Here is a 27,055-nt window from a genome sequence, read left to right as displayed (position 1 = left end):
GATGAGGCAGATTGTGTGGGCTTTTAACACAGATGACCAATATTATGATTTCAGACCCACATCTTAAGTTGAAAGTTATGAAGTGGGCCAGCTGGAGACCTTATAGTGGCCAAAGGACATCTGTGCAGTTTTCTTGGATTCTCTGATTGTGCTCCTTTCTACATTGATAGGGGGCATGCAGCCACACTGATGGGTGGCATCATCCTGACCACTCCTTGTGGTGGTTTTCTCCCATACCCTAGGGAAGCCTTTGGAAGATTCTCCTAAACGTGCATGGATATTCCAATGCTATCCCCAGGTCCTCTCCCCCATCTCTTCAGTCTGGTCTTCCGGTTCCTCATGGATAGATATTAGCTCTTCCTGTTCCTCTTCACAGCTTGCTTTAGCAAAAAAAATTGTGAGGAATGAATACGGTACAGAGAACAGTAAGGATGCTTAACTCTGACAAGGGTTTCCTGGCTGCATGGCACATTGTGCAGTCTCCTTCAAGCAGGCCCATCTTTGGCATCTATGGGATTAAAATCCACTGCAGCAGGTCCTAAACCATATTGGCTTTCGATGTTCCCAAAATGAAAACCAGCACAGTTCCATACAACTCCAGTTGCTCCCCAATAGCAACTCCACTCTGAGCAGCTGCTTTATCACAGATATTCACTGCTGAAACAATAACCTTTAAGTTCCAGAAGCAGGGCTAAGGCCAACATTCTGCAAGCTTCCTTACTACCTTCCATGCTACTTCCTCTCCCAAGGCTGCCTAGACTAGAACAGACCAGAGGGATCACAAAGGTCCAGTAGCATTGAAACTGTACCTGGGAAAATATGGTCCTCTTAAAAGGGCAGTGCACCCTAACTGACACCTACACAAAACATCAAAAAAGGTCCGCCCCTATTGCTGGACCAGAACTGACTCATAAGAACATAACATAAACATAAGCGTTGCCTTACTAGGACAGACCAAAGGTCCAACAGTGGCCAATCAGGTCACAAGTACCTGGCAAGATCCCAAAACAGTAAAAGATTTTATGCTGCTTATCTTAGAAATAAGCAGTAGATATTCCCAGGTCCATCTTAATAATGTCTTATGGACTTTTAGGAAATTATCCAAAACTAATTTTTTAAACCCTGCTAAGCTAACTGCTTTTACCACATTCTCTGGTACTGAATTCCAGAATTTAATTACACGTCGAGTGGTGAAATATTTTTTCCGGTTTGTTTTAAGTTAGTAGCTTCATTGCATGCCCCCTAGTCCTATTATTTTTGGAAAGGGTAAACGAGTGATTCAAGTCTCTCCCCTCCATTTGTGTCCAGAATTTCTCCCTCTCCCCTAAATCCATGTGCACCTCCTCCTCTGTCTTCCCTCCCCTCCCCTCCATCCATGTCCAGCATTTTTCCTCTCCCCCCCCCCCCCTCCATCCATGTCTAGCCATGTCCAGCATGTCCACTCCATTCAGTATTTTATAGACCTCTATCTTAACTTCCCCCTCAGCTGCCTCGTCTCCAAGCTGAAGAGCCCTAGCTGCTTTAGCCTTTCCTTATACTTCTCTGTACCTTTTCTAATTTCGCTGTATCTTTTTAGATGTGGTGACCTGAATTACACACAGTATTTGAGGTGCATTCATACCATGAAGTGATACAAAGGCATTATAACATTCTCATTTTTGTTTTCCATTCCTTTCCTAATAATTCCTAACATTCTATTTGCTTTGTTAGCTACTGCTGCACACGGAGCAGAGGGTTTCAATTTATCCTCAACACGGACACCTAGGTCCTTTTCTTGGGCGGCGACTCCTAATGTAAAACCCTGCATCATGTAGCTATAGCTTGGGTTCCTCTTTCCCAAATGCATCACTTTGCACTTGCTTGGTCATCTTGCCATTTGGATGCACAGTTTCGTAAGGTCCTCTGGCAATTTTTCACAATCCTCTTGCGATTTAACAACTTTGAATTACTTTATCAGCAAATTTAATTACCTAACTAGTTATTCCCATCTCTAGATCATTTATAAATATGCACCAAAAAGTAAAAAAACTAACTAGTCAATTTGTGTACTCCCCATGGGCCAGATCATGCCTGTCTTAGAGCCTGAGATGTCTTTGCCAATCCCTGCCCTTCTGGGGGATCACCTCAAACAGTTTCAGAAATTTCTTCAGGAAAGTACTGTTCTGTTTCAGACAAACCAATCCTCTGAACTCCAGTTTCCCAGTCATTCCAGCAGAGCTAAAGTGGTGGCTCTCATGCTTATCCCTCGTCTGTCATAGAGCCTGCTGACTGTCTGGGATCACTCCTCTGAAGTGGATGACATCCAAGATCAAGATGATGCCCTTGTTAGCCTTTAGGGTGCTACGCTTCTTCATGGCTGCTGCCACTACTAAGGAACTAGCCTACACTTCATGAACTTCATAATTTTCTAATATGAACCATCTCCAGTTTCCTGCAGAAAATTTCCATGATGCTGTCGCGGAAGATTATTCAATCGCAATTGAATTGGTTGCAATTTAGGACGCATTCATTTCCACGATGCTGTTGCTGAAGGTTATTCAACTGCAACTGGATTGGCTGCAATTAAGGAAGCATCCATTTTCCATGATGCTGTTGCTGAAGGTTATTCAACTGCAACTGGATTGGCTGCAATTAAGGAATAGATGGGTCACAATAGGCTCAGATTACAAACTTTGAGGCATTCACCCTCCCAACCTTTGCTCCTATATAATTCCTTTGCTGAACTGGTGCATTATGATGCTCAGAAAAGAAGTACTAATGTGGAGCCAGAGCCAAGGAATGCAATTCAATCCAAAGAACATCCTCAAAGTGAGTGGAGGAGTGGCCTAGTGGTTAGGGTGGTGGACTTTGGTCCTGAGGAACTGAGTTCGATTCCCACTTCAGGCACAGGCAGCTCCTTGTGACTCTGGGTAAGTCACTTAACCCTCCATTGCCCCATGTAAGCCGCATTGAGCCTGCTATGAGTGGGAAAGCGCGGGGTACAAATGTAACAAATAAAAATAAATAACAGATTAGCTCTAACTGCTAGGAGACTTCATTATAAGAGGCATTAACTTAGGAACACAGTTCAAGGATCCTCTACCAGAAGTACCAGCCAAATACTGAATGTGATCCAAGAAGAGAGTAAGGATTCTATTACTGATATTGTAATCCACCTGGGGACAAATGAGCTTGCCAACAATAAACATTCCAGAAGCTTGGGGAGGGACTCATGTCTGGTTTGGACTGCAACTTTTTCTGAAGTTACCCGTACATATGGGAAGGAAGAGGAAAGACTACATAAAACAGACGAGTTCAATAAGTTGCTTGGGAGGCGTCAAGATGGCAGCAGCAGAATAGCTTCGCTCTTGACACGCTTAACTATGCTTAAGAAGGAGAAAGTGAGGGTTTTTCCCTTGGAGCCCACTCTGCAAACCCCAACAAATATTACCAATCTAATGGATTTCTTCGGCAAGATGGAGTAACTCCCTCGGAGGTCGGTCTGCTTCTCCTGTACCGCTGCAAAGTGGAGTTGTATTGAACTTGGCTCTGTTTCTTTGTCTCCTGAAATGCGGACACCCCAGCCTCAGCCAACAGTGATCTGCTCTTGGAATTCTTCTGAGGACATCCAGTAGGAAGCTCTGGTATTGCCCTCTTCAAAGAAGAAAGTTTTGGGTGCACAGGGGGAAGTGTTGCAACTTTCTCCGGTCAACAGGTCACCAATTCAGCATCGGAGGAAGGAGCAGCTGTCCAGGGCTCTGAGGTGGATTCCGCTGGGAGCGGAAGCATTCTGAAACCAGTGCAGCTGGTGCCCGAAATTGAGCTCCAGAGGCCTCGGTATTCACACGAGACTATATGGTTGGCAGTATCTGAATTAGGTAGAGCACTATTAGTGCAATTTTCTAACATTAACAAGAATATTCAGGTTAATATGACCAACATGTCTGTGTTTAAAAAGTCAAATGACCCTTTTATGAATCAGGAAGTGGAGCTACACTCTGAACAAGTTAAAAAGTTCTCCAATTATTTCACGCTTCATAATGTCTGAAAATAATTTGCTTCGCCAGAAGGTTGAGAAGTTCCAGAGGCATTTTTTCCTCCTGTATCTCGTATATATTTTCTCACAACTGCTAAGAAAGAGACATTGAATTAACAAGTAATAGATAAGTACATAAGTATTGCCACACTGGGACAGACCAAAGGTCCATCAAGCCCAGCATCCTGTTTACAACTATGGTCAATCCAGGTCACAAATACCTGGCAAGATCCCAAAAAAGCTCAATACATTTTATGCTGCTTATTCCAGAAATAAGCAGTGAATTTTCCTGAAGTCAATTTAATAATGGTCTATGGACTTTTAGGAAGCCATCCAGACCCTTTTTATAAACCCCACTAATCTAACTGCCTTTGCCACATTCTCTGGCAGTGAATTCCAGAGTTTAATTACACGTTGAGTGAAGAAAAACTTTCTCTGATTCGTGTTAAATTTACTACTTGTAACTTCTTTGCATGCCCCCTAGTCCTAGTATTTTTGGAAAGAGTAAACAAGCAATTCACGTCTACCCGTTCCACTCCACTCATTATTTTATAGACCTCCTATCATATCTCACCTCAGCCGTCTCTTCTCCAAGCTGAAGAGCCCTACATGCTTCAGCCTTTCCTCATAGGGAAGTCGTCCCATCCCCATTATCATTTTCGTCGCCCTTCTCTGTACGTTTTCTAATATTTTAAAGAGCTCTATAGCCGCTTTAGCCTTTCCTTATACTTCTCTGTACCTTTTCTAACTCCACTATATTTTTTTTAAGATGCGGTGACCAGAATTGAACACAATATTCGAAGTGTGGTTGCACCATGGACCGATAGAGTCATTATAACGTCACTTTTTCATTCCACTCCTAATAATACCTAACATTCTATTTGCTTTCTTTGCCGCCGCAGCACACTGAGCAGAGGATTTCAATGTATCATCAACGACAACGCAGAGATCCCTTTCTTGGTCGGTGACTCCTAACAAGGAACCTTGCATTACGTAGCTATAGTTCGGGTTCCTCTTTGCCACATGCATCACTTTGCACATTCTCACATTAAACATCATCTGCCATTTAGACGCCCAGTCTCGTAAGGTCCTCTTGTAATTTTTCATAATCCTCTCGCGATTTAACAGCTTTGAATAACTTTGTGTCATCAGCAAATTTAATTACCTCACTAGTTACTCCCATCTCTAGATCATTTATAAATATGTTAAAAAGCAGCAGTCCCAGCACAAACCCCTGAGGAACCCCACTATCTACACTTCTCCATTGAAAATACTGACCGTTTAACCCTACTCTCTGTTTTCTATCCTTTAACCAGATTTTAATCCACAATAGGACACTACCTCCTATGCCAAAATGTAAAGTGCAGTAATTGCTAGGGCATACAAACTAATACATGAAAGAGAGGCTCTAGCCCCGACAGTTGTAAACAACACTAATGTTGTCTAAGAACAACTCAATGTAAGGAGAAAAGCCCTCAGAAACCAAAGACACAATGTCTTTTGGTTTTAAACACTGTTAACATGAATGTTGAAATGTAACCAGCGTTTGGTTTCAGTCATAGGGCATAAAAACTCCTAAGTGTATCTCAGTGATTTTTCTGCTCTAAGGTAGTTTAGGCTCTATGTATCTCTTGCCTTTCGTAAATAAGGAAGTGATAGAAATTGCACTTAGCTTAAAGCTCCAGCACCAGTTCGTCAGGAACTGGTGCTGGTGTCTGTGCGTATCTGTGAAAGAAACAAAATGAGTCTAAACTGAAAGAGAATTTTAGTGGATTGTACAAGCTGTGCCTGCAATCCTGGGTCAACTTGCTTTTAGTCACAAAAATGTAATCTCAAAATGGCGTCAGCAACGTCACACGCCTTCGCTGGTCATTTATATAGGGTCCTCGCAAAAATCTTTTAAAGGTATACATGCTTCTAATGGTAAACAAACAATAAACAAATCAATAGAAAATGTGCCAGTCAATCGAGCTGTTAAGTCCCCAAGGCTCAAGAGATTTAAGATCAAAGATCCATCTTGCTTCTTTTCGCTGCAAGATTAACTTTCTGTTGCCTCCTCTACTTAATGGTTCCACTTTATCGATAGCACAGCATTTCAGATCTTCAAACCTATGCTTCATTTTTAAACAGTGCTCAACTAGTGGCTCTTTAACAGCTGGTCTTTTAATGTTAGATTTATGTTCCAATAATCTAACTTTCAGGGGCCATGTAGTCATTCCAATATATACTTTTAAACATGGACAAGTAATGGAATAGATCACATGATCAGATAAGCAGTTGGTAAATTGCTTCAGTGTGTACTTAGTATCAGTAACTTTATTGTAAAAAGTTTTAGATTGTACTGATCGAGGGCATATGGAACACGTGCCACATTTGTAATGTCCTAATGTGGCTTTTTGTTTCTTTTTGCTCGCTGTATCGATCTCCGCAGGGCTTAATAAATCTTTCAAATTATTGCCTCTGGAAAAGGCTATGCGTAATGTTATATCTTGACGAGCAGAATTTGATTGCAAAATCTCCCATCTACTTCTGATAATACGTGCAATCATAGGGCTGGATTCATTGTATTTTATACCATGGTAAGGGTATTCTCGTCTGGTTCCCTTATGATTGATTTGTGCAAGAGCAAATCTCTGTGGTTGAATTTAGCCCTTTTGTAGGCTAACTTTAAAGTATGCTGAGAATAACCTCTGTCTTTCAGATCCAACATTAGATTCTTTGCCTGTGTCTTAAAACTAGATGTCTGTTGATATATCCTCCTTAGTCTGAGCATTTGCGAGAATGGAAGATTTTTCTTCAATGCAGGCGGATGGCAGCTGGCGTTGTGGAGAAAAGTGTTTCTATCCGTATCTTTTTTTTTTTTTTTTAAACACTTTAGTCATGAATTGTTGATTTGGCTAAAACAATTTCTATGTCCAGATAATGAATCAGTACATCTGAATGTTGTTCCGTAAATTGGATGCCTGGGTTACAGCTATTTAACCATTGCATGAATGTAGCCAATTCCTTCTTTGTGCCTTTCCACAACATAAAAACATCGTCAATGTATCTCTACCAGCAATAGAATAAGTGCATTGAAAGGTGAATTATAAACCCATTCCACCTCAAATTGTGTCATGAAAAGGTTAGCTATGGAAGGGGCAAAAGTTGCTCCCATTGCTATTCCACTAATTTGGAGGTAAAATTTACCATTGAACATGAAATAATCTTCTTGAAGTGCAATCCTTGCTAATGTCATTAAGAAATCTGTTGAAATCTGATGAGGTCTTTCCCTGGATTCTAACATAGATTTAATAGTATCCATTGCTTGATCTTGCGGGATAGATGTATATAAAGAACATAGATCTAGCGTTGTCATTACAATGGTACTGGCCACATGTATTGCTTCCAGTTTCTGCAAAAAGTGTGTGCTATCTCGTATGTAAGATGCACCTTTTGATACCTCAGGTTTAAGGAAGCAGTCCACAAATGTGGATAACGTATCAAGTACTGACTCTCTGCCTGACAGTATAGGTCTCCCTGGGGGTTTCACTAGACTCTTGTGTATTTTTGGATGATATCGCACTAAATATTTTTTATCCTTCATGGTGATAGTACCTTCATTAACAGCTCTAGTTGTATTCCTCGTAATCATCGATTGCAAACGTTTTGTGGGATTTAACAATAACTTTTTATTTGCTGTATTATCACTGAGTTGTCGGTGACCTTCCTCTATATAGTTAGTCTTGTTGAATAAGATAATGCTTTTGAATATGCTCTGTAATTTTGTTCTTTATAATAGCCTCTACCATTTTCTTGGCACCGATGTCTGGCATACTGGTCTATAATTTCCCGGATCCCCTCTGGAATCTTTTTTTAAATATCGCTGTTACATGGGCTATCCTCCAATCTACCACACTCTATTTTAAAGATAAATTCCATATTACTAAAATAGTTCCGCCAGTTCATTTTTCAATTCTATCAGTATTCTGGGATGAATACCATCTGGTCCAGGAGATTTGCTTCTCTTCAGTTTGTCAAATTGCCCCATTACATCCTCTAGGTTTATAGAGATTTCAGTCAGTTTCTCCAACTCGTCAACTTCGAATACCATTTCTGGAACCGTTATCTCTCCCAAATCTTCCTCAGTGAAGACCGAAGCAAAGAATTCATTTAATCTCTCCGCTATGGCTTTGTCTTCCCTGATCGCCCCTTTTACCCCTTGGTCATTTAGCTGTCCAGCTGATTCTTTTGCTGGCTTCTTGCTTTTATTTTATTTTTTTCTATTTAATTTTTTTATTGATATTTCAATACTTCCAACATACATACAGGCTGTCAGTGTCTCAACCATTATATCGTATAACCTGAAATGAAACATTGAACCTTCAACATCACGACCAAGAAAAACACCCTGTCCCTCCTCCCAACCCCCTTCCCTTTTATTCTCCCCTTCCCTCCTAGGTTTTCACAGCCCCCACTCAAGTATTACTCATGATTTCATTCAAATGTATCCATTCATCTGCTTCCAGATTAAGTTTCCCCCTGCAGCAGTCTGTCAATTTTTCCATTGCTGACACCACTCTGTTTCATTATCCAATTATGTTTGGTTAGCCCCTCTTTCTGCTTCCAATTCAAAGCTATGATTGCTTTGGCCGCTGCAAGTCCTATCCGTTTCAATCTGCATTGCCATCTCTTCCCTTTTCTGTTACCCAGCCAAGCAAACACCACTTAGAATCACAGGAGAATGATACACCCAAGGCTTTAGTTAACGAGTTTGTGACTTCACCCCAGAACCTCTGCAATTTTGCACATTCCCACCATATATGGTAGTACGTGCCTTTTTCCTTCTCACATCTCCAGCATTCGTCATACGCTTCCGGATACATGGCTTTCAACCTATCCGGAGTATAATACCACCTACTTAGTATCTTATAGGCATTCTCTTTTATTAGCACGCATACCGATGCCTTTTTAACCTCCATACATACTCTCTTCCAGTCAGGGATACTAATTACCTCTCCTAGATCTCGCCCCCATGCTAGCATATACGGGAGTTTAATCAATTCCTGACCTCTAAGATGTCCATATATTCTTGAGATCCCCTTCCCCCCACAGTCTATCACCCCCCCACAAATTCTCAAATCTTTCCCCTTCCAGTGGATTTTCCTTTACCAAATTCTTTGTAATTATATAGTGTTTAACCTGCAAATAAGCAAAACGATCCATCTCTGGGATCTCAAATTCTTTCTGAAGCTCTTCAAATTTCATGAGTCCTCCCTTTCCCATTAATTCACAAAAGCGGATCAGCCCTTTCTGAGCCCAAGTCTTAAAGACTTTACTCTCACCACCCACAGGAAACCCAGGTTCCTGGGTTATCCAGGCATATGTGGATCGTTTCTGAGAACTCCGTAATTTCCCTTTTAGGCTCCCCCATAGTTCCAATAGGTGTGAGACAAAGGGATTTAATGTTATTTTCTTGTATTGACTTTCTGAAATCGAGGCCCACAATAACCCATTTAGCTTCCCCTCTTGTACTAAAATCTGCTCCAGTCTTGACACTGGAGATAGATCTACCTTACTCCATTCCCCGATCAGTTTTAGTTGTGCTGCCCAATAATACCAGAGCAAGTTAGGCATGCCCCTTCCCCCTTATTCCACCGCCCTCCACATAACATAAGTACATAAGTACATAAGTAGTGCCATACTGGGAAAGACCAAAGGTCCATCTAGCCCAGCATCCTGTCACCGACAGTGGCCAATCCAGGTCAAGGGCACCTGGCACGCTCCCCAAACGTAAAAACATTCCAGACAAGTTATACCTAAAAATGCGGAATTTTTCCAAGTCCATTTAATAGCGGTCTATGGACTTGTCCTTTAGGAATCTATCTAACCCCTTTTTAAACTCCGTCAAGCTAACCGCCCGTACCACGTTCTCCGGCAACGAATTCCAGAGTCTAATTACACGTTGGGTGAAGAAAAATTTTCTCCGATTCGTTTTAAATTTACCACACTGTAGCTTCAACTCATGCCCTCTAGTCCTATTATTTTTGGATAGCGTGAACAGTCGCTTCACATCCACCCGATCCATTCCACTCATTATTTTATACACTTCTATCATATCTCCCCTCAGCCGTCTCTTCTCCAAGCTGAAAAGCCCTAGCCTTCTCAGCCTCTCTTCATAGGAAAGTCGTCCCATCCCCACTATCATTTTCGTCGCCCTTCGCTGTACCTTTTCCAATTCTACTATATCTTTTTTGAGATACGGAGACCAGTACTGAACACAATACTCCAGGTGCGGTCGCACCATGGAGCGATACAACGGCATTATAACATCCGCACACCTGGACTCCATACCCTTCCTAATAACACCCAACATTCTATTTGCTTTCCTAGCCGCAGCAGCACACTGAGCAGAAGGTTTCAGCGTATCATCGACGACGACACCCAGATCCCTTTCTTGATCCGTAACTCCTAACGCGGAACCTTGCAAGACGTAGCTATAATTCGGGTTCCTCTTACCCACATGCATCACTTTGCACTTGTCAACCTTGCGGGACAGTCTCGCCGGGCGTCCCTCCCACACAAACCTCCCTATTTCAGACTGAAATCCAAGTATCACCCCTTTAGGAACCCGTATCGGTGGGGTCTGAAATAGAAACAGCAGCCTGGGCAAAATGTTCATTTTGACTGCGGCTATCCTCCCCCACCATGATAGCCATCCTTTCTTCCATCTACTCATATCTCCTCTTATATCTTTGATTAATGGCACATAGTTCAAGAGATATATATTCTCTAACTCCAAAGGGATCCAAATCCCCAGATAACGAAATTTCGTAGTTACTATCTTAAAAGAGAATCTTCCCCTCATTTGCTGAGTCTCCCTCTCCGTGGCCGTGATCCCCATTAATTCTGATTTATTTATGTTTATTTTAAACCCTGAAAATTCCCCAAACCCCTTAAGTTCTGTGATAATTACCGGCAATGTCATTAGTGGGGAGGCAACATAAAACAAAATGTCATCGGCGAAGAGTGCTATTTTGTGCTCTCTTCCTCCCATCCTAACCCCTTTAATTGCATCAAGAGAACGAATTATCTGCGCTAAGGGTTCTATGGAAATAGCAAAGAGTAGTGGCGATAGTGGGCATCCCTGTCTCGTCCCCCTTTGGATAGTCAATTGTTCAGACCAACTCCCATTTACCTTAACCCTGGCCACCGGTGAACTATATAGCCCCTGCACCCAGCCTATAAACCCCCTCCCAAACCCCATTTCCGCCATGACCTCCCACAAATAATCCCACTCCACCCTATCAAAAGCCTTCTCGGCGTCGACCGTGAGCGGCATCGACCGTGAGCACCGTCAGTGAATCACCCCTCCTTTGAGCCCCCCATTGAATATTCAATGTAAGCCGAATGTTTTCTGCAACTTGTCTACATTCTCTAAATACAGATTGATCCTCATGTATCAGAGAGGGCAAGATCTTCTTCAACTTATTAGCCATAACTTTGGCTAGAATTTTTAAATCTGTGTTCAGCAAGGATATTGGTCGATAAGAGCCGCAGACCATCGGATCTCTCCCTGGTTTTAACATCACTGATATCCCTGCCTCACACATGCTAGTGGGCAAGTTCCCTTCTCTGGAACAGGCATTCCCTATCCTTACCAACATGGGTTCTTCTTGCTTTTAATCAGTGCTTTTTTTTTTTGTTTTTTTGTGCCGGTACGCACCTGTACAGTGTACCGGCACCTTTTTTCCCAGGGCCACCTCAGCTTCCCGATAGCCCTCCTTTCCTTCCTGCAGGCTGCTTGTTCTCACGACTGGGTTGGCGTCCGCGGCGGCCCCACAAATGGAATTTTTTCAAAGCAAAAAATCTTCAAGCTTTGATAGGAGCTTCTGGTGTGTGGGGTGTGCGCACTGCGCGGCCGTCTTCCCGCCCGTCGCGCGAGAGACCTGCTCAGTTACTTTTTTTCCGCGGTGAAGAGAGGCAGCGATTTGTCGTCTCTTCTGACCCCGCTTCAGAGCCTTCGGCCATTTTTTCCAGAGATTTTCTCCAGTTTCTTTCTTCAGTTTTCTCTTTCTTATCTTTAAAAGTAAAAAAAAAAAAAAAAGATTCCTTTACTTTTAGTTTTTTGCCCTTCCAAGTTTCCTTTCGCTTCCGACGCGGCCCCTCTTTTTCTGTGCTCTCCTTTTGGCACAATTGCAAATTTTGATCTCGCCTCCGCTATTTTTCCGTCCATGTCATCAAGGACTTCCAGCGGCTTCAAGAAGTGTACTCGGTGCAACAGGACGATCTCGGGTACCGACCCCCACATGTGGTGTCTTCAGTGCCTTGGGGCCCGACCATCGCCCAGACGCATGTAAGTTGTGTCTTAGCTTGAAAAAGCGGACACAGGTGTCGAGACAAGCTCTTCGGGACCGACTTTTCGGAGCTTCGTCCGGTTCCTCGACATCGGTACCGAGGTTGGCAGCGTCGATGTCGGCACGGGGGATGGCATCGAGTTCAGGACACAGGTAATGGCTGTCCGGAGACCACCAGACACTGGGAGCAATGAGCCATCGAGCAGGTCTCCACCTGCCTCGAAGTCTCCTACTGTTCAGGCTCCTTGGGACCGACCACTTTCGGACCCGACCCCGAGGAGACGTGTGGATTTCACGTCCTCCTTGTCCTTGTCCTCCTTGTTGGGAACTGGGAGCCAGGTGCCAGAATCCAGACCTGGTTCAATTGGAGGGGGACAGAAGAAGGAGAATATTTCTAGGATTGGACTCTCATAGCAGAAGGTGGACCAATTCTGGTCGCCGCATCGCAAAAAAGATATAATGGAATTAGAAAAGGTACAGAGAAGGGTGATGAAAATGATAAAGGGGATGGGACGACTTCCCTATGAGGATCTTGCCACTGTTGGAAACAGGATGCTGGGCTTGATGGACCTTTAGTCTTTCCCAGTATGACAATACTTATGTACTTATATACTGAGGAGTATCGATGACGTGCATCGCGCAAAGGCGAAGAAGCATCATCATCGATGTCCTTCAAAGCACGGTATCGGGAGCTCCGGGGCGTCTAAGGATTCTGCACCCGTGAAGCACCAACGCCGGGCGGAAAGCTCACCCTCCATACAAGAGGTGTCGGTCTTCAGGCAGCCCGGTACCGCCTCCTCAACCTCCACAGATTCTGAGGCCGATTCCTGCACCGACCCCACAGCCTTGCTCAACAGCGACTCTAGACGAGCGCATCCGAGCCATTCTTCCAGGTCTTCTGGAGGAGTTGCTGCGTCAGTCTGCTCCGGTGCCGGGGGTGCTTGCGCCCTCAGTACTATCGATGGAAGCGGCAGCCTGTGGTGAGGTCCCCAACGCCGGTACCGCCTGTGGCATTGGCGTCCGCTGCCACCCAGGTCGACTTCCCATCAACATCGCTGGAGGGAGCTTCATCGCCGCCGGCATGGGAGTCAACTTCTCGGCATCACTATCGAGGACATGGTTCCTCGGTGTCGAGACAGGCCCGGTTTTGGACTGCAGTTAAGGAACTCTTGTCCAATACCGATGAGGATGCCTCGTGGGATGAAGGGGAGGATCCAAGGAATTTTTCTTCCGAGGAGTCTTGTGGTCTTCCCTCTGATCCTACTCCTTCACCAGAAAGAAAGCTTTCTGCCCTGGAGAGTCTTTCTTTCTCTTCATTTGTCCGGAAAATGTCTGTGGCTATTCCCTTCCCTGTGGTATCTGAGGAGGAGTCCAGGACTGAGATGCTCGAGGTCCTTGACTATCCTTCGCCAACTAAGGAGTCATCCACTGTTCCTTTGCATAATGTGCTCAAGGAGACACTTATGCGGAATTGGATGAAACCGCTAAGTAATCCCACCATTCCCAAGAAAGCTGAGTCCCAATATCGAATTCACGGAGAACCTGAGCTGATGAAGTCGCAGTTACTTTACGACTCTATGGTTGTGGATTCTAGAGATTTTGCCTCGGCGCCCCAGGGACGAAAATCTAGAACCCTGGACTCTTTTGGGAGAAAGGCCTATCAGTCCTCTATGCTCGTGGCCAAAATTCAATCCTACCAGCTCTGCATGAGCATTCGCTTGAGGAACACGGTGAAGCAACTGGCGAACTCCGGAACAGGCCAAGCCTTTTCAGGAGGTGGTCAGGCAGCAGAAGGCGTGTCGTAAATTCCTGTCCAGGGGTGCTTATGATTCTTTTGATGTTGCATCCAGAACCACTGTCCAAGGTATAGTGATGCGCAGACTCTCATGGCTGCGTGCCTCTGACCTGAACAATAAGAGTCCAGCAGCGGATTGCGGATGTTCCTTGCTGGGGGGGATAATATTTTTGGTGAGAAAGTCGAGCAAGTAGTTGATCTGATCATGCACCGGTAAACCGCTATGGACAATCTCTCCCGCCGGGCACCTTCTTGCTACTATCTCATCAGGTAGACATTTTTTCCAGGGAAGGAAGAATGCTCCCTATGCTTATAACAAGTGTAGGTACAATCCTTTTTCTCGACAGCCTTCTCAGGCTCAACCCCAGCGCGCTCATTCTCGTCAACAGCATGCGCCAAGGCGGCCCCTGTGGCTCCCCAGCAAAAGCAAGGGACGGGCTTTTGACTTGCTCCAGCTGAGCATAGCCGCTATAAAGATGTCCGTGCCGGACGACTTGCCGGTTGGGAGGAGGTTAAAATTTTTTCACCAAAGGTGGCCTCTCATAACCTCCGGTCGGTGGGTTCTTCAAATAGTCCAGTTAGGATACTCCCTCAATTTGGTCTCCAGACCTCCAAATTGCCCACCGGGAGCTCAGTCCTTCAGCTTCCAGCACAGGCAGGTACTTGCAGAGGAACTCTCCGCCCTTCTCAGCGCCAATGCAGTCAAGCCCGTTCCACCAGGGCTAGAAGGGCTGGGATTCTATTCCAGGTACTTCCTTGTGCGAAAGAAAACAGGGGGGATGCGTCCCATCCTAGACCTGAGGGCCATGATCAAATTCCTTGTCCGAGAAAAGTTCAGGATGGTTTCCCTGGGCACCCTTCTTTCCATGATTCAGGAAAACGATTGGCTATGCTCTCTGGACTTAAAGGATGCCTATACACACATCCCGGTACTTCCAGCTCACAGGAAGTATCTTTGATTCCATCTGGGAACGCAGCACTTCCATTATTGTGTGCTGCCCTTTGGTCTGGTGTCTGCGCCCAGGGTCTTTACAAATGCCTGGCAGTAGTTGCAGCATCGCTACGCAGACTGGGAGTGCATGTGTTCCCTTGTCTCGACGATTGGCTGGTGAAGAACACCTCAGAGGCAGGAGCTCTACAGTCAATGCAGATGACTATTCAACTGCTGGAGCTACTCGGGTTTGTTATAAATTACCCCAAGTCCCATCTTTTCCCTGTTCAGCAACTTGAATTTATAGGAGCTCTGCTGGATTCACAGATGGCTCGTACCTATCTTTCCGAGGCGAGAGCAGGCAATTTTCTGTCTCTAGTTTCCATGGTCAGAGCGTCTCAGCAGATCACAGCTCGGCAGATGTTGAGACTTCTAGGCCATATGGCCTCCACAGTCCATGTCACGCCCATGGCCCGTCTTCACATGAGATCAGCTCAATGGACCCTAGCTTCCCAGTGATATCAAGCTGCAGGGAATCTAGAGGATGCAGTCCAGCTGTCCACCGATTTTTCACAATTCCCTTCTTAAAGTATCCTTGCAAATGTATTGTAAATTTGAAATTGGTTAAGTATCTTATTTGAGCTCACAGCTTTTAACTTTTCTTAACAGCAGGAAAGTGATCTCTAGCTCTCCGAGAAGAGAAGTTTGCACCAAAGTGATATTGCTGCTGTTAGCTTAGTTTAGCAAGTATTGGTTTAATTACCTTTTTTTCCCTCTCAATTTCTACTTGATAGTCCTCCCCACAGTGTGTTGACTTATTTAGTATTATAACTTGCTTTATTAATTTTCTAAATATTATTGGATGTGTTAACATCTAATTTTCTTTTCTGTACAAGTGATTTATTCCTTGTATTTAAAAACTTCTCAAATAAAAATTTTTTAAAAAGTGGCTTGAAGCTTGGTGTAAAGGTTTTAAATATATAGGAGGATGGGGCAGTAAATGAAAAAAAATCAGCTGTACTGTAATAATGGGTTACATCTTTCTTTTATTAATTTTTTTTATTTATCATTTTACTTAATTACATTCACATTTATCACGTAAATGTAAGGAAAAACAGAAATTAATATAAGGAAAAAGAAAAAACATTTTCTCTCAACAATATATATAATTGTTCACTATTGGGGGATCAAGATCAGGAAAACAATCTCAAAGAAAATAAGAAAAACACCAAGTGGTTAATCTTACAAATTCATATTTTCTGAGGGAGGAAGGTTAATCGGTAATTGCAGCCGGTACAGTGGTAACTAAAGGAAGTTGCTGCAGAGGGTTCTTCATCTGTTCGTTTAACTCCACAAACTCTTGTAATTTCTTGGGTTCAACAAATAAGTAATAAGGAAATAAAACACTTACAAGGGAATCGCTCTAGGAAGGTCCCACCTAGGGCAATGATTCTTGGCTTAAAAGCCAAGAGTTCACACCTCCTAGTCTGTGATTCCCTTGATATATTTATTTATTTATTTATTTATTTATTTATTGCATTTGTATCCCACATTTTCCCACCTTTTTGCGGGTTCAGTGTGGCTTACAATATGAGTAATATCAGGAAATATATTTATCTTTGAACCCAAAAAACTATCAGCCATGTATTAGGAACAATGTTTTGAAATTGTATTTCCATCTAAAGCAAAGGCAAAAGTCACTAGTAATATAACTCTATAATATATAGGGTATTTTAGGAAGATTTATCATTCTCAAGTTATTTTTCCTTAATTGGTTCTCCAGAAGTTCCACTTTTTTTACAAGAAACATGACTGTCCTTCATTACCAGATTAACTGACTTTCGTACAGAAACCATTTCCCTAATCAAAGTCTCTATTTTTATATCTTGGACTTCCACTTTGTTAGATAAGTATTGATATAATCACATATTTATTCCTGAAAAGTTTTTGACATCTGAAGAAGAGAATTATTCACATTCTGCAGCACTTCCCTTAGTGCATCCATTATAACATTTTTTGGCTTCACCAGGTCCAATTTCTCCACAGAAACCGCTCCAGATATCTTCGGGGGGAAGAGCTCACTCTCCAATCCCCCAGTTGGTTTATTACCCGGAGTCAATGCTGCGCCAGGACCTCCTCGGATCACGTGAGAATCCTAACCCACTTCGGAAGTTTCCACTGTCGACCTCCATAGTGAAGCGTTACTGTTTCTGGTTCTTGGAGAGGTCATGCCAACAGGGGGACTCAGTTACTCCCTCTCCACTGAGATTCAGCGATAAAGCCTTGCTGTTCCCCGAAGCAGGAACCAATATCCTCGACGTTATGACCCCGAATTTCTCCAAAGTAGACTGAGAAGTGGTGGGAACCCCAGCCGTGTTCGAGGAGGACAACACCAAGGCTTTGCCTTTTTTCTTCCCCATTCTCTGGGGACAGCGCCTACTACTTCAAGTATTCTGGTGTAAAACGGGAACTCAACTAACGTACGTCCTCCCTCGACGCCATCTTGGATCCTCCAGTTTGGGACACTCTTTGTCTGGTTTCTCCTTAGAGGCCTGTCTGATATGGGTAACCCTTCAGCATAGCCCTCTAAGTCACTGAAACATGGAAGCCCCTCCACCATTTACAAGGTGGTGTCCCTTCGGAGGGGATGGGTTACATCTTTCTGTGACAGGAAAAAGGATGCTTGGGGATAAATTCAGACAATATGTTTTTAGACATTTTTAACTAGAGAGTGGAGGAGTGGCCTAGTGGTTAGGGTGGTGGACTTTGGTCCTGGGGAACTGAGGAACTGAGTTCGATTCCCACTTCAGGCACAGGCAGCTCCTTGCGACTCTGGGCAAGTCACTTAACCCTCCATTGCCCCAATGTAAGCCGCATTGAGCCTGCCATGAGTGGGAAAGCGCGGGGTACAAATGTAACAAAAAAAAAAAAAAAAAAAAGCAAGGGAATTCAGAATGTCATCCCCAGGAAAAACATGATGGCGTGGGGAAGGTAATGGTTAACATAGAAAACCACCTAAACTCACTTAACACAGAAAGCAATGAGCACAAATGCTCGTAGTCTAAGTAAAAAGGTTCAAGATTTGCAAACCCTGATGGTTGAGGAGGACTTGGATATTGTTGCTATTACAGAGATATGGTTAAGTGATTTCCCATGAATGAGATGCGACCATACCAGGTTATAATTTTTTTCAGGAAGGATAGGGAGGGCTGAAGAGGTGGAGGGGGTGGCACTATATGTGAAAAATATTAGAGAGCCTGAAATGCAGGGAGCCTGGGGAAAGAAAGAAGCTATATGGATTGTCCTGGAAAGAGAAGATAGAACCTGTATTCACACGGGTGTTATCTATAGACCTCCGGCACAAATGGAGAACCTGGACAGGGATCTGATCAAAGATATCCATAAGCTTGGAATGAAAAGGGAGGCGCTGTTGCTGGGAGACTTCAACTTGCCTGATGTGGATTGGAACATCCCATCAGCAGAATTCGAAAGAAGCAGAAAGATTGTGGATGCCTGTCAAAGTACTTTGTTCAGACAAATGGTGATGGAACCCACAAAGGCGGGGTCAACACTGGATCTGATGCTCACAAATGGAGGAACTGTTTCCAGTGTTTGGGTGGGTGCCCACCTAGGCAATAGTGATTGTCACATGATATGGTTTGATTTTAAGAGCAAAAGCAGAGTGCAGACGCACAAAACTCAATTACTGGATTTCAGACAAGCTGATTTAGGTAAAATGGGGGGAATACCAGAAGGAGTTGACAACATGGGTAGGCATAGAAGTAGAAGTGCAGTGGTCCAAGCTGAAAGCTACTAAATGGACTTGGGAAAAATCCACAATTTCAAGAATAACTTGTATAAAATGTTTGGGTAGCTTGCCAGGTGCCCTTGACCTGGATTGGCCGCTGTCAGGGACAGGATGCTGGGCTCGATGGACCTTTGGTCTTTTCCCAGTATGGCATTACTTATGTACTTATAAATATGACAGTAGATCTTTTATACAAGGAACGTAAACAAAAACAAGAAGTCTAATATTTTTCCAGGTATGATTCTCCAAAAAAGTGGCTGAAACATTAAGGGCAAAAGAGGCTTCATTCAAGAAATACAGAAGAGCACAACAACAAGATCATGGAAAAGGTGACTGGATTAAACTCTATGAAGAAAAGAGAAATACAGCTAGCAAAAACGCAGGCAGAAAAAAAATGCCTAAAGATGTAGAGAGAGGTGATGACCTTTTTCAGATATAATGGGTAAAGGAGAAAAGCTAGGAATGGAATTGTAAGACTGAAAGATGCTGAGAATAGCTATGTGGAGAGTGATGAGGATAAAGTGAATGTACTAAACAAATACTTTTGTTCGGTGTTCACGGAAGAAAATCCTGGAGAAGGACTACGGTCGGCTGCCGAGGGTATATGTGGGAATGGCAACACAAGTAATTGGGAAGCAAAGCCAGTGCTGGGCAGTCTATGCCCTGAAAATGGAAGTATGTGTGTGTGTGTATATGTATGTATATATGTAGTATCTCTATGTTGCAAATGGGAATCCAAACTTAATTAAATGATAATTCTATCTACCTAGAAAGTTTGAACTATTAGTTTGCGAGTGTCTCTCGTGTTAAATTGTTAAACAAATCGGAACCTCAATTCTCCAGAAAGGGGAAATATCAATGTATCAAGAAGCCCCTATCTATTTAGGAATCCATTCATATCATTGGTTCCATTAAGGGGAAAGGAAGAAAAAACAATCAATCGTGAAAACTCACACTAAATGAGAAAATTGAGTGATTTAAAAAAAAAAAAAAACCCTTTCACCTTATTAATCACCTAGTGAGGGGCACCAGACACCAAACTACCTAAGACTGAATCAAACTCGTGTATACTGAAGACTGCATCGGCAACCGCCTAAAGAAACCCCCTAGCCACAACAATCCGTACTGGTGACTCCTAAGATTATGTAAATGTAATCCAAGCAAATAATACTTAGCTTGAGGAAATGGAGGGTCCCAAACACGCTGGACCGGTACCAATAAGGGAAAAGTGAGTCGGCAGTTTCTTCAGTATCTTGGTCCCAGCCTCTTATACAACCCTTCTACAAGTGTGCCTTGTTTCGTCAAATCTGTAGCTGCTTCAGGAAGGGTGTTGGAAATAATCCAAAAATTTCAAAATGACCAAAGAACCCGAGCTCCAGTCGCTAATTACACAAAGATGGCACAGAGGGGAATTCACAACGCTCGCCTTTTTAAATTAATAGCTATCGTGGATAAACCAATCAGATCGCAGGATACCTCCCTCTGTAAAAACAAATGGCCCCACCTCTTAAGGTGGAGTGAAGTCAAATTAATAATAAGCATTCCATTCTTTAGTTCTATTTAAACCTTTAGGTTCCACTGTATTGAGTAAATAAATCCAGTGTTGTTCCTTACGCCGTAAGGTGTTTTTAATATCTCCCCCCTCTCTTACCCAATATAACATGGTCAATGACCATACATTGAAGTTGGTCGAATTGATGTTTGGCCTGGACACAATGTCGTGTCATTTGTGCCTCTAATTTTGAATGTGTTACACAGTTCCTTGCCAAATCCAAAGGTCACTACTCCATCCTCATCCTCCTCGACCTATCTGCCTCTTTTGACACTGTCAATCATAATTTACTTCTTGCTGCACTATCCTCATTTGGGTTCCGGGGCTCTGTCATCTCCTGGTTCTCCTCTTATCTCTCCCACCGTACCTTCAGAGTACATTCTCATGGATCTTCCTCCACCCCCATCCCACTCTCTGTTGGAGTTCCTCAGGGATCTGTCCTTGGACCCCTTCTTTTTTCAATCTACACCTCTTCCCTGGGCTTGCTGATCTCATCTCATGGTTCCAATACCATCTTTATGCTGACGACACCCAGCTTTACTTCTCCACACCAGACATCACTGCGGAAACCCAGGCCAAAGTATCAGCCTACTTATCTGACATTGCTGCCTGGATGTCCAACCGCCACCTGAAACTGAACATGGCCAAGACCGAGCTCATTGTCTTTCCACCCAAACCCACATCTCCTCTCCCTCCGCTCTCTATTTCAGTCGACAACACCCTCATCCTCCCAGTCTCATCTGCCCGCAACCTCGGAGTCATCTTCGACTCCTCCCTCTCCTTCTCTGCCCATATCCAGCAGACAGCCAAGACCTGTCGCTTCTTTCTCTATAACATCAGCAAAATTCGCCCCTTCCTCTCCGATCACACCACCCAAACTCTCATTCACTCTCTCATTACCGCTTGCCTTGACTACTGCAACCTGCTCCTCACTGGCCTCCCACTTAACCATCTATCCCCCCTTCAATCCGTTCAGAACTCTGCTGCCCGTCTTATCTTCCGCCTAGACCGATATGCGGAGGAGTGGAGGAGTGGCCTAGTGGTTAGGGTGGTGGACTTTGGTCCTGGGGAACTGAGGAACTGAGTTCGATTCCCGGCACAGGCAGCTCCTTGTGACTCTGGGCAAGTCACTTAACCCTCCATTGCCTGCCGCATTGGGCCTGCCATGAGTGGGAAAGCGCGGGGTACAAATGTAATAAAAAAAAAATATCACCCCTCTCCTCAAGTCACTTCACTGGCTTCCAATCAGGTATCGCATACAGTTCAAGCTTCTCCTACTAACCTACAAATGCACTCAATCTGCAGCCCATGTCACTTTCAGCACCTAATCATTGTACCTCTATCTAGGAAATCTAGACCGCCCCCAATTTGATTGACTGCACTTTTTTGTCCTTTAGATTGTAAGCTCCTTTGAGCAGAGACTGTCCTTCTTTGTTAGATTATACAGCGCTGCGTAACCCTGGTAGCGCTTTAGTAGTAGTAGTGTCGATGTTCAATAACTCTAGTCTTAAACTGATGTGTAGTGTGGCCCACGTATAGCAGATTACATGGACAGCGAAAGATGTAAATCACATTTTTAGACTCACAGGTTGTGGTATGTCTTAAGTTATATTTTTTGCCTGTCGAAGACTTAAAGTAAGAGCCTTCCGCTGAAATTGTACAGATTGAGCAATGACCACATCTTTGATGATATCCCGCCGAATGTCGACTAGTTGACCACACATCGGCATAACTTAGTTGGTCTTGTAAATTCTGATTGCGGGCAAAAGACAGCATAAGATGATGGTTTTGAAATGTCTGTTGAGTTAACATGATATTCCAATGTTTCCTGAGAGTGGCTGCAATCTGTGAAGATCTGTTAGAGTATTTGAAAACACAAGAGGTAACCTTGTCCTTGTTCCTGGATGCTATATGCTGGTCAGATTGTAGTAGAGACTCCCGATGATTATACAGAGCTCTTTTAAGATTGCTTAATAAGCTTATCTGGATAGCCTCTCTCTAAATTTATTCTTCAACTCTCCTGATGATTCTTGATACTGTTGAGGGGTATCGCAAATACTGCGGTATCAAAGAAATTGAGAATAAGGAAGCCTACGCTTTTAGATGATGGGGGTGCATGCTGTCATATCTCAGCAACGAGTTTCTGTTCGTGGGTTTGACAAAAACATTCGTTCTGAGAGTCCCACATTCTTTTCTAACCAAAACATCCAGGAAATTAATATGCTCAGAGTGGAAGTTGCATTCAAACTTGATAGTGGCATGACAAATATTCAGATTATGCACAAAGTCAAGAAGCTCATTTTGTGTGCCTTGCCACATCAGGAACACATCGTCAATATACCGACCCCAGTATAGGACCTTCGAGTATCCCAAAGAGGTGTATACATGCTGTTCCTCAAACTGGCCCATAAAGATGTTGGCAATAATGTAATTGTTAAGAAGAAGAGTTTATCTATGATTGTTAATGCATCTACATATGTATATGTAATTTCAGAGTTGCCATTAATAAAATTGTTGAAACATAAAGATGTTGGCAATAGACGGGGCAAACGATGCCCCCATAGCTATACCTGAGATCTGCAAATAGAGATCATCATCAAAAATGAAATGATTGTTGTATAGAGCCAGTTCAATCAAGCTGATCAGAAATTCTGTGGGTACTACATGTGGACATGGTCGGTTATTCAATGCTCTCTCAACTGCTACCACCACTTCCCCCTGTGGAATGGAGGTATACAAAGAGTGTATATCCAAAATAACCAGAAGAGAATTGTCCTGTGGATGTAATGTATCCAAAATCTTGAGAAAATGAGACGTGTCCTTTATATACGCTGGAATTTCTTGTACTAGAGGACGTAAGAAAAAGTCAGCAAATTTACTTTTTCTAACAATGAATTTCTAGAGGACACTATAGGTCTTCCTGGAGGAGTATCCAACCTTTTGTGGATTTTAGGAACTGTGTAAAAGATAGGTGTTACTGGATGAGTTGGTCACAAAAATTGGACTTCTTTTTTGGTAAGAAAACCCTGTTGCATAGCCTCTTTTGTTAAATCTTGAATCTTTTTCAACAAGTTATAAGTATGATCCTCACCAAGCTTACTGTATGTGCTTGTGTCGGCCAGCTGTCGATGAATTTCCTCCATAATATAGTATGTTCTATTTAGGACCATAATAGCTCCACCTTTGTCCGCCTTTCTGATGATGATAGATGTTTCCTTTTTCAAAGTTTGAACTGCCAGAAACTCCTCTTTTGACATATTAGTTTGTCCTCAGTATTGGGTACTTTCCATTCTCTCAACGTCCTGTAAAACTAGCTGTTTGAAAAAAACAATGGCCGGGTAGGTAGGTAGACATATATGTAGTATCCCATCATACCTGTCATCATCTACTATGCTACTATGTAACCAATAAACAAGACTTCAGTGCTATTCAGTCTCTCTCAGCACACCAAAGAGAAAACTAACCAGTCCATTAGGTCCTCCAAGATCTGCATCTCAAAATTTGGCATACATTACTCCACAGCTCAAGCAACATCCAGACACCTGACCATAAAATACAAAGTCCACCCTGCACTAGGACATCACCACTCACAATTCATTATCAGTCCATGGCTCTAAAGAAGTCCAAAACCTTCAAAATGTAGGTCAGCATCCTGCCTAGGAAGGAACACAAAATCCTAGATCATAGGATAAAAGATTTACCAGGGCACCATGCAAAACTTGAGACTATGGTTTATCTTTTTTATTAAAGACAAAATAGCCTGTACAAGAAACACTAAACGATATTGTACACACACATTTTAAAATCTGTATCACAACAGGAGTAAAGAACATCAACCATGTCTACAACATAATACAGTTTTTTAATAAATTCCCCTACCTCACCAAACAACCCCCTCCCCCCAACCCCTCTTTGTGCATTGCCTGGGAAACTGTTAAAAGTTCAGCAACCTACTCCTGGCAGCTGGCAAAACTTGAGACTATAGTTCATCATTTGCAAATCCTACATTACAACCATGCCATCGTACAAAAGTTAGCTGGTACTCTTATCCAGAGGGATTGGCAAGAGAGCCATTCTCACTTTATTCCTAGATTTACAGGAATGTTGTTTTCATCTTATTCCACATATGTTGCTTACGACACAGCCTCCCACATATCAGCGGTCACCATTGAAGCGTGGAGAACTGCATGGCTCTGGGCTCAGGGAGGACCTCCATGACTGTATTTATTTTATTTATTTATTAGGACTTACTATACTGTGTTTGCTAACTTGCATATCAAAGCGGTTCAGAATAATAAATTTGGTGAAAAAGAAAGGAACTACAAATGTTGCTAGTAAAGAGTAAGCAAACATACAAGGCCATTTCACGTAGACAGGACAGAAAAAAATGGACCAGAGGTAAAGGAATAGGGAGTAAGGCAAGGGAGAGGTAGAGGACCAACAAAAAAGCATACTGCTACCAGTATGGGACCTAAATTGGGTCAAATGCTGAATGAAAAAGCCAGGTTTTGAAAGCAATTTTAAAGTTCTTCAATGATGGCGCCGCACAAATTGAGAGAGGGAGGGAATTCCATAAGACAGGGGCAGCAAAATAAAAAGTCGTGTCGTGGTTTCTAAACTGGGCTTGTTTGGGACCTGGAAGCACTAACCAATGATCATAATCTAATGGAGAGACCATGAAGACAGGGATTGAGCGTAGCTGACACAGAACAAAAAAAAACAGTCTTACACATGGAAGATGTGAGGGGCGAAGGAAAGCTGGGAATTGAGGATACCAAGATAGCGGAATGAATCAGTAGGTTGAATATTGATTCCAGAAAAGGTTAGCGGGATATTTGGGCAGGATAATCTGCCGGTAAGCCAGCAGGCAACAGTCTTCTGCTTTTTTAAAGTGAGTTTGTTGTCTATCAACCATGTGGAAACCAGACTAAGACAATTTTGCAGGGGGCTAAGACTAGGAGAGAGAGGATTCGTGGGATGGAGTAACAGGATTTCTTTGGCATAAATAAAACAAGAGACTCCTGCAGATTGAATAACTGTTGCTAAAGGACTAAGGAACAGGTTGAAAAGGAGGTGGGGGGACTGAACCCTGAGGCACACTACAGGCTAGGTGATGAGTTGAGGATGACGATGTAGTAACCTTATATGAGCAGCCAGAGAGAAAAGAAACTAACTAAGACAGAACAGTTCCAGTTATACCAAGTGAAGAAAGCGAAAGGGAGTGATCCACCAGGTCGAATGTGGCGGATAAATTCAGCAAAACAGCTAAGACGACTGTATGTTTGTCTAGATGAGAATGAACCTTGCTCAAAAGAGCAGCCAGGACCATCTCGGTGCTACATTGCGCCCTGAAGCCAAATTGTCTAGGGTGAAGGACCAACTCAGCAAAAGGGAAGGGAAATGGGACTTGATATACCGCCTTTCTGAGGTTTTTGCAACTACATTCAAAGTGGTTTACATATATTCAGGTACTTATTTTGTGCAAGGGGCAAAGGAGGGTTAAGTGACTTGCCCAGAGTCACAAGGAGCTGCAGTGGGAATTGAACTCAGTTCCCTAGGATCAAAGTCCACTGCACTAACCACTAGGCTGTTTTTTTCCAGGAGTTTTGAGAGAAAGCATAACTTAGACACAGGTCAGAAATTGGCAAGAACTAGAGGATCGAATGAAGGCTTTTTCAGGATAGGGTGGACCAACACCATTTTCCAGATGGTAGGGACCTGACCAGAAGAGAGACAACTGTTAAATCAGACAGAATTTTGGGTAAGAGGTCCGAGTGAGGTTTTGTTTTTTTTTCAAAATTTTCTGAAATAAGTACACAAAAAGCATTCATGTCAGTATTCATAATCCAATCGTGCAGATGGCGTAAAAGACAAGCGTGATTATACAATTTTATATCCAGGATGCCCAGGCCACCCGTCGCCAACTGCAAGCAAATAATGCCAACGTAGCTTTGGTTTCTTAGCAGACCAGCAAAAGGCACTCACCAGGCTCTGCAGCACCTTAATGTCTTTTTGCAGTAAACACAGAGGAAGAGTCTGGAGGACATACAACCAACGAAGGAAAATAATCATACGATATAACTGGATGTGTCCCATCAACGAGAGCAGCAAATGGGCCCAAGGGTCCATCGATAACTGCACACCTAAATCTAAAAGAACCCTGTGCCCACCAAGCGGAAAGGAGGCTCCCCAACTCCTCCGCAAGGCCTCCGTCCCTTCCAAAGCCTTTGATTTATCCAAATTTAAATGGAAACCCGCAAAATCCCCATATTCATGAATACCATCCAACAAAATTGGTAGCAAGTAACGGGGTCCTTAAGAAAAACCAGGAGATCTGTGAAAGCTGCAGTCTTAACTGACTTGCCCCTGCCTGCATTCCCATGATCTCATGATTAGTTTGTATCTGTCAAATGAGAGGATCAAGGGTGAGAACAAACAGTAGGGGACAGTAGTAACCCCTGTCTTATGCCCTGCTGGACATCAATTCAGACAGGCTCCCATTAACCTAAATTCTAGCCTGAGGGTGATTGTAAAGCACCTGAATTGCTTCCATGAAAAGCCCCTGTATCCCATAAGCTGAAAGTGTTCCATGAAGGAACACCCACAACGCCCTGTCAA

General features: G+C 43.3%; 1 protein-coding gene across 2 annotated transcripts in view; it reads left to right on the top strand.

Moving 5' to 3' along the window:
* The window catches only part of SH3GL1 (SH3 domain containing GRB2 like 1, endophilin A2), a 168,706-nt gene that overhangs the window by 106,535 nt on the left and 35,116 nt on the right, over positions 1–27,055 (top strand). The window lies entirely within an intron of this gene.

Source organism: Microcaecilia unicolor, chromosome 11, assembly GCF_901765095.1.
Source record: "Microcaecilia unicolor chromosome 11, aMicUni1.1, whole genome shotgun sequence".
In the NCBI taxonomy this organism is placed as follows: Eukaryota; Metazoa; Chordata; class Amphibia; order Gymnophiona; family Siphonopidae; genus Microcaecilia; species Microcaecilia unicolor.
The sequence above is the reverse complement of the archived record's forward strand: the minus strand, read 5'-3'. Positions and strand labels throughout refer to the sequence as shown.